The sequence below is a fragment of the Notolepis coatsorum genome (genome assembly GCF_963971535.1).
Source record: "Notolepis coatsorum genome assembly, chromosome: 11".
NCBI classification, from domain to species: Eukaryota; Metazoa; Chordata; class Actinopteri; order Aulopiformes; family Paralepididae; genus Notolepis; species Notolepis coatsorum.
Window position 1 is genome coordinate 131,869,135 of NC_140175.1, and position 9,059 is coordinate 131,878,193.

The 9,059-nt window shown below is 47.5% G+C and overlaps 1 protein-coding gene across 1 annotated transcript in view; it reads right to left on the reverse strand.

Moving 5' to 3' along the window:
• Positions 1-9,059, reverse strand: part of ntm (neurotrimin) — a gene marked incomplete at its 5' end in the record, with an annotated part of 633,919 nt that overhangs the window by 432,714 nt on the left and 192,146 nt on the right. The window lies entirely within an intron of this gene.

Below are 9,059 nucleotides of genomic sequence, written 5' to 3' on the forward strand. Positions count from 1 at the left end.
AGCCCGATTTTTAAGGGCCCTTTTCGGGCGGGGGGCCCCCTTTTTATGCTTTTTGGGGGGTTTTGGTGATCAAATATTGAATATTGAACTATAATAATCAGTGCAGGAGCTCACTTATCCTTGAAAAACACTTTTATCACTGACTTAAAAGGCCCATACATCTCCATAAATGTTCAGGGGGGAGGGAATAAGTGCTTACCCTACAGACCCCAAGAAGTGCTGTATATTCTGTATTGTTTAATATAAATGCATTTTTTTATTCCAATCCCGATTTGTATTTGAGATTCCCAAATCCCATCGGACTTGACTTCTTCGTGTCCCTCAGTCAGTATACTACCAGCATTCAACTGTATGTGCCACAGCGGTTTCTATCATCATCATCATCACCACCCACGCTATGCATAAAATATATAGGTCCGCGGAGAGGCACGCTGAGGAGGCCGTGCAAACTGCAATGGAATATGGGGCATCTCTCTCTCTTTACCTAATATTTTGATTCTATCCTTACATTTTTCAGTTGGAAGGGCAGTCTATATGCGTAACAACTTTTTTTTTTCTATTTGTTTTCTTCAAAAATGGCACTTTTTTATGAGGCTCAAAAAGGCAGGTGCTCAAGCACCCCTTGGGCTCTATGTGTGCACGTGCCAACCATCAAATGCACTCACAGCACACACATCCACACGCACACACTCATTCAGGCCCGGACTGGCCATCGGGAGCACCGGGAGTTTTCCCGGTGGCCTGGCCTGCACAGGTTAAAAAAAAAATTATATAAAAAAAAAAAAAGAAAAAAAAATTATTATTATTATTTTTTTATTTCTTTTTGCCAGGCGATTGTTTCTAGTTGTGGCGGTGGCGCGGCACGATAGTTAGATAACCTAGATTGGTGGGGAACAACCAGGATTTCACTGTCTGCCACAGAGTTGGAGAACTATCTGACTCTCTCTCACTGGCCGGCGGATCACACACACACAATGGAGCCGTGCTGCCGCTTGTGATTGGTGGAGGCGGGACCAGGCGATACAACTGATTGACAGCGAAGGCGGCGAATGGAATGGCAAACGGCACTCAGATGCAGAATAACAGCCAGGCAATGAGCCAGGTAGTGAGGGACTCGGGAGAGATACAGTAGAGCGAAAGTCAATTAACGTTGCTCTTGCTTTTTTCTTTTTGAAGGTGGAGAGAGTAGCATTGCTAGTGACACAACAGTTTTATTTGAGGTCCATAACAGTACATTGTACTAAGCAATTGTTGGCTCATTAGTTTGTGATTCACATGCACTAAAATTCACCAGAATGCAGGAAATTAAGTCTTTGTAACAAAAAATGTCCTGGTGGGGGACCCCCAGACCCCCCGCTTAAAAAGTGGCCTGACTGGGGCTATATTTCGCGCTATATCTCCCGGTATGAATTATTTCCCCAGTCCGGCCCTGCACTCACTTTAAACAAACAACTCACCGCAGCAGCCACTTTACCCACTTTAAAACACCTAAACACACTTTATATGTATTGGCAAAGAATTTGCACTACAACCCATACCTCATTACACCTTACTGTAAATTGTACCTAAATTGTACCTCATCCCATTTCTGCATTGTACTGTATAGTATATAGTATATTGTATTGTAACTCAGTTACTGTTCTACTCTGCATTGTACATTGTATATATGTATATATTGAACACCTTTGTCTACGTACTTGACTTCTATTTTATACTTACTATACTTATACTTATTTATTTTTATCTAGCACAATCTCTGGAGCAAAACAGAAAGACGCATTTTATATAAAAGTATGCTGTACTTCTGTATGACAACTAATAAAGAAACTTGAACTTGAACTTGTATTTCCAAGATCAGTCCTGGCATGAGGTACTTGAAGCACCAGCCATCACTGGTGGGGGTTAAATGTGGACTAGCATAGAAGTAATATATGATGCTTGTGACGGTGCGGCTCCGTCACTGACTTTGCGGGCAGTGCGCATACTGTACATACACACACACTCATTGTCTGTCTTTCCATATATCATAACCGTATAATGTAATGTGGTGCGTTTCATGTGGACAGCGCACATGGGAACGCACACACGCCATATGCCGCGGAGCAACACACACACACACACACACACACACACACACACACACCAAACATTCCCTCTTGTCAGCTTTCGTAGGATGTCCGAATGCGCACAATCATTTCATTCCGTTTCCGTTGTTATAGCAGAATGACGTTCATACAGCAAGACATTCATTTATCACATCACATTTATTTACTCACAGTCATGATGCATTCGCTTCGCTCTGCACTCCTAGGTTGACGTGTTGGCCAAGCAGAAGCACACATATCCGCCAGGTTAAATGGGAGGGGTTGACGCAAGGTAATCGTCACGTGAGCGATATGATTGTATTGTACTGTTTACTTGGTTATCTGTAATTTAAAACAGTTGGAAGTTATGTGATATAGTGGAGGATATATATTTTGTGTGTAGGAATTGGTTTAATGTGTTAAAAAGAATAATAATATGTACATCCTGTTTAAAGCCTAGTGGGAGGGGCTATTGGATACAAGAGAGCTGCTTTGGCCCAGGGACGTCAGTCTTGAATGGACTGAGTTACAGTGAAGGTAACCAGGATCCCTAGTACAACGTGTTGGTATTGCTTGTAGTAGAAGTAGTAGTGTATATTGTGTATTTAGACTTTGTGTAGTGTTACGTATTAAGTATATTTTGTTTTGTTTATTTGTTTTCTCTTTTTCCACTTTTGTTAGATATAGTAAGTATAGGGTATTTTGGTTTGCGTTACTTTCACTTTTCACATTTTTTGTAAAACTATATCACCTCTGCACTTTTGGGAGGCGGGAAATAAACACCCACCAACGAGATCTTTCGACTACGCCTGTTTATGAGAGAATCAAAGGAGTTCGGGAGAGGACCCCGTCACATATGGTGTCAGAAGCGGGGTGGCTAGCCGAAAGAAGATAACCCGCCTGCCCAGGCAGCGCGCCGGACTGCGCTCCCAGAGACAAGAGCGAGATGAGGAGTTGGCAGCCAGTGATACCGACCGGGCTTGGGAGACAGACCCGGAGGACGAGAAGGGCGCTGCAGCCCCAGCGCCGACCGGTGGACCAGGGGGAGAACTGCTGGTAATAATGAGAGACTTCCTAGCAGGACAGCAAAGGAGAGAGGAGGGCCTGCTGGCAGAGATTCGAGGCCTGCGGACCTCTCTTCCACTGGTTCAACCAGCTCCCCAGCAACGTCAAAATATTTCACTGCCTGCCCCAAATTTGCATGACCCTATTGCAACTCCAGGGACAGCAAGCAACCCCAGACTTGACCCGCCAACACCTGCACCCCGGCGTGGGTACCAGGATGCACCATCAGTGGAACCCTCTCTGCAGTTTTCTGACTCAGTCAGTAGGCCGGAGCAGTCAAGGCCAGATTGGAGGCACTATAGTGAGCCTAAAATTCCCCAATTTTTGATGGGTGAGGACATTGAGAACTACCTGTTACGTTTTGAGCGCATGGCTAGAACATGGAACTGGGCGGAAAGTGAGTGGGCATGCCGACTCGTGCCACTGCTGTCCGGGAAGGCATTGGAGGCCTACACGGCAATGGATGAGGAAAGAGCCCACTGCTATGCAGACCTGAAGACGGCACTGCTGATGAAGTTTGACATCTCTCCAGAGACGTACCGGCAGAAGTTCCGGTCCACTGCGGTACCACCGGGAGAGAACCCCACCGAGACCTATCACCGCCTGAAGGGGCTCTACCGTCGTTGGATTCGGCCCGAGCAGCACAGCAAGGAGGAGGTTGGAGAGGCGATCATCTTGGAGCAGTTACTCCTGCTACTTCCCTCCGAGGTGAGGACATGGGTGAAGGAGCATGAGCCAGGGGAGGGACTGGCAGCTGCTAAACTGGCTCTACAGTTCGTCAACGCTCGAAGAGGAGGACCAGCTGTACGCTCCACCAGTGCAGAACCCCGGCAGTTGCTCCAGCCACCCTATCTAAAGCCTGCACCGCGAAGGTATAACCAGGAACCTCCAGGTAACCCCAGCTCTGCCCCAAACCAACGATCAGCCGGTAAGGACTTTGACTTTGTGTGTTACTATTGCCAGCAGTCAGGCCACAAAGCTTCTGAGTGTCCCATACGCAAGGCTAAGGCCACAGGCGCTTGCTATGCACCCCGGCCTGAGGTGGAGACTACCGGGGATAAGGAAGTGCAAGCTCAGCACTATAGGACTGTGACTGTTAATGGCCGCCAGGTTACTGCTCTGTTGGACACTGGTAGCTTTATGTCATTTGTGAAACGCAGTATAGTACCAGTAGGCAGGGTGGACTATAGCCGCCAAGCAGATGTGTTGTGTGTGCATGGGGATAAGCATCTGTACCCCAAAACAGAGATAACTGTTACCCTTGAGAACCAGCCTTACCTATTAACTGTTGGGGTGGTAGACAATTTGCCGGTAGATCTCATATTAGGGAGAGATTTACCGATACTGGTGGATTTACTGCAGGAGACAGAATTGCCAGTCCAAACTGTCTCGGGGAAGAGGGGAGATGTTGTGTGTCCTGTGATAACTCGAGCCCAGGCAAAGGCTGGAGTCCAACCACTCCCAGATTTTGACAGTAGTCTGTGTGAGGGTGGCACTAAGGGGCCAAAAAAATCTCGGCGCCAACGCCGCTTTGAGAAGCAGCTAAAATCTACCGAACCTGAACCAACAGACAAAATGTGGGAAGTGCCTGAAAATATTTCTGTGATACAGAGGGAAGATGTAACTTTGAAACCGTTGTTTATGCAAGTGGTAGAAGAGACCAAAACAAATTGTGTGGGAAAGGAAATGTTCATTGTTGATAATAACGTGTTATACAAAGTTACAGATGACCACAGACGTCTTGTGGTGCCTGCTAGCTGTAGAGGACTGGTCATGCACCTAGCACACACCCTCCCATGGGCCGGCCATCTTGGCCGCCATAAAACATTTTTACGGGTTAGTGCGCGCTTTTATTGGCCCTGCATGTACACTGACATTGATCAATATTGCGCCACATGCCCCACATGTCAGAAAACATGCCCTGCCCGCAAATCTGACCGAGCTTTCCTCCAGTCACTCCCTGTCATCTCTACTCCATTCCGCAGGATTGCTATGGACATCGTGGGCCCTCTGGTGAAAAGCAGCGGTGGACACCAGTACATCCTGGTTGTGAGTGACTACGCCACCCGTTTCCCAGAGGCCTTTCCCCTGCGCACCATCACCGCTCCCGTGGTTCTGCGGGCTTTGGTACAGCTGTTCTCCAGAGTGGGGATACCAGATGAGATCTTGACGGACCAGGGGACCAACTTCACCTCTAGGCTGATGCATCTCTTCCACAAACAATTGGGCATCTCAGCGATCAGGACCACCCCTTACCACCCGCAAACTGATGGTTTGGTCGAAAGGTTCAACCAGACGCTGAAGAGGATGTTGCGGAAGTTTGTGGATGACACTGGCAAGGACTGGGATCGCTGGCTCCCATTTCTGCTCTTCGCCTACCGAGAAGTTCCCCAGGCCTCAACAGGTTTCTCACCATTTGAACTGTTGTATGGCTGGGAGGTACAGGGACCGTTGGATCTGCTCCGAAAGGGCTGGGAGGGTCCTTCCACCCATTCGAGTGACAGAGGGGTGGTGCAGTTTGTGCTGGAGATGAGGGATCGGCTGGCCGGATACCAGGAGGAGGCATAGGTCAACCTGCATGAGGCCCAGAAAGGTCAGAAGGCCTGGTATGACCAACAGGCCAGGCACCGTGAGCTACAGGCTGGCCAAAAAGTCCTGTTGCTCCTCCCTTCGTCCAACAGCAAGCTCTTGGCGAAATGGCAAGGGCCATACCTCATCACCCGCAAGATGGGTCCTGTCACATATGAGGTCCATCACCCAGACAAGAAGAAACAGAAACAGACTTATCACGTGAACCTCCTGAAACAATGGAAGGAACGTCCAATCCAGGCGCCAGGAACAGCTCTGCTGGTGAGGGAGGTGGACGTGGAAGAGGAAGTTGAGACAGGACTGAGAGCTCTAACTACAACTGCTACCCCTGTCTTAGTACATCTAACTCTAGAGCAAGCTGCACAGCTCCTCCAGGTCTTCCAGGAGTCTCCATCCCTCTTTGCCGCCAGGCCAGGGAAAACCACCCTCATTGAGCATGTAGTTCGCCTAAAAGATGGACAGCCAATCCGCCAACGTCCCTACCGTGACCCCCAACAGCTGGTGGAAAAGCTGCGACTGGAGATAGAGGAGATGTTGAAGCTCGGAGTGATTGAACCTTCTAACTCAGAATGGTGCAGTCCGGTAGTCATTGTCTTTAAAAAAGATGGTTCACTCAGGATATGCATTGACTTCAGGAAGCTCAATGCCATCTCTGAGTTTGATGCCTACCCCATGCCAAGGATCGACGACTTACTGGAGAAGATCGGAGCTGCCAGATACATCACAACCCTGGATCTCTGTAAAGGATACTGGCAGGTCCCGCTGGAGAAGTCGTGTCGGCCATATACAGCATTCCGAACACCAGCTGGCTTGTACCAGTTCACAGTGATGCCCTTTGGACTTCATGGAGCACCAGCCACCTTCCAAAGACTGATGGACAGAGTCCTCCAGGGGTGTGACCACTGCAGTGCAGCATACCTGGATGATCTGGTCATCTTCAGTGCGACTTGGGAGGAGCATGTCCAAGATGTGTCACTGGTGCTGGGAAGAATCCGAAAGGCGGGATTGACACTCAACCTTGCCAAGTGTGAGTGGGCACAGCAGGAGACACGGTACCTGGGCTACCTGCTAGGACGGGGTGAGGTGCGTCCGCAAGTGGATAAGGTGGAAGCTATCCAAAACTCCCCTCGACCTCGGACTAAGAAGGAAGTACGGTCCTTCCTGGGATTGGCTGGCTGGTACCGACGTTTTGTGCCCCAGTTTGCAACCATTGCAACCCCACTTACAGCACTGACCAATAAGGACCAGAAGAATCCAGTAAACTGGTCAGAGGAGTGTGAAACGGCTTTCAAAGCATTGAAATCCCACCTATGTTCTTCTCCTGTCCTCAAGAGCCCGGACTTCACCAGAAGATTTCTGGTACAGGTGGATGCATCCGAAGTTGGCCTTGGAGCGGTTTTGGCCCAAGGAGACCCTGGGGAAGAACATCCAATCCTATACCTGAGCCGCAAGCTGAAGCCACCGGAGACCAGGTATTCCACAGTGGAAAAGGAGGGCTTGGCCATTAAGTGGGCGCTGGAGAGTCTGCAGTACTACCAGCTTGGACGGGAATTTGACCTGGAAACGGACCACCGAGCTCTTACCTGGATCAACTCCATGAGGGACCACAACAGCCGCCTTACCCGATGGTACCTCTCACTCCAGCCATTTAAGTTTAACATCCGACACCGATCGGGCAAGACCAATGTGGTGGCAGATTACCTATCCAGGTTGCCGCACATCGCCAACCTCGAGGAGGAGAGGGATGATGTGACGGTGCGGCTCCGTCACTGACTTTGCGGGCAGTGCGCATACTGTACATACACACACACTCATTGTCTGTCTTTCCATATACAATAACCGTATAATGTAATGTGGTGCGTTTCATGTGGACAGCGCACATGGGAACGCACACACGCCATATGCCGCGGAGCAACACACACACACACACACACACACACACACACACACACACACACACACACACACACACACACACACACACACCAAACATTCCCTCTTGTCAGCTTTCGTAGGATGTCCGAATGCGCACAATCATTTCATTCCGCTTCCGTTGTTATAGCAGAATGACGTTCATACAGCAAGACATTCATTCATCACATCACATTTATTTACTCACAGTCATGATGCATTCGCTTCGCTCTGCACTCCTAGGTTGACGTGTTGGCCAAGCAGAAGCACACATATCCGCCAGGTTAAATGGGAGGGGTTGACGCAAGGTAATCGTCACGTGAGCGATATGATTGTATTGTACTGTTTACTTGGTTATCTGTAATTTAAAACAGTTGGAAGTTATGTGATATAGTGGAGGATATATATTTTGTGTGTAGGAATTGGTTTAATGTGTTAAAAAGAATAATAATATGTACATCCTGTTTAAAGCCTAGTGGGAGGGGCTATTGGATACAAGAGAGCTGCTTTGGCCCAGGGACGTCAGTCTTGAATGGACTGAGTTACAGTGAAGGTAACCAGGATCCCTAGTACAACGTGTTGGTATTGCTTGTAGTAGAAGTAGTAGTGTATATTGTGTATTTAGACTTTGTGTAGTGTTAAGTATTACGTATATTTTGTTTTGTTTATTTGTTTTCTCTTTTTCCACTTTTGTTAGATATAGTAAGTATAGGGTATTTTGGTTTACGTTACTTTCACTTTTCACATTTTTTGTAAAACTATATCACCTCTGCACTTTTGGGAGGCGGGAAATAAACACCCACCAACGAGATCTTTCGACTACGCCTGTTTATGAGAGAATCAAAGGAGTTCGGGAGAGGACCCCGTCACAATGCTACTTTTCCGGCCAGGGCTACTGATATACAGATACCAGTGGTTATTGCGTTTCTCAGTCAGAGAAGACCAACCGACCTCATCATACAGAATACAGAGGTGAGTATTGTAGCTCTCACTGGTAATAAACCTCATGGCTGAGTGGTAAACAGAATACAGAGGTGAGTATTGTAGCCAGTGTTGGGAAAGTTCACTTTCTACATGAACTAGTTCAGTTCACAGTTCACAAATTTTTGTATTGACTAGTTCAGTTCATAGTTCATAATTCAAAATGTTGAACTAAAGTTCATGGTTTCAAAAATGAACTAATTTATAGTTTATAGTTCTTTAAAAAAAAATCTTTTTTAAATATATTTTTCACGTACAGTTACTTACATTACAAAAACACACATTGGGACAAGGGGTTGGGGGGTTCCTCCAGTTCATCTATGCCATCATCCACACCATAAGAAAGCAAAAACAAACAAAAAGAAAAACAAGCTAAAAGGTAAGCAAACCAAGACAGGCACTGTACAGTATTGCACTTGCCTCGAGCCC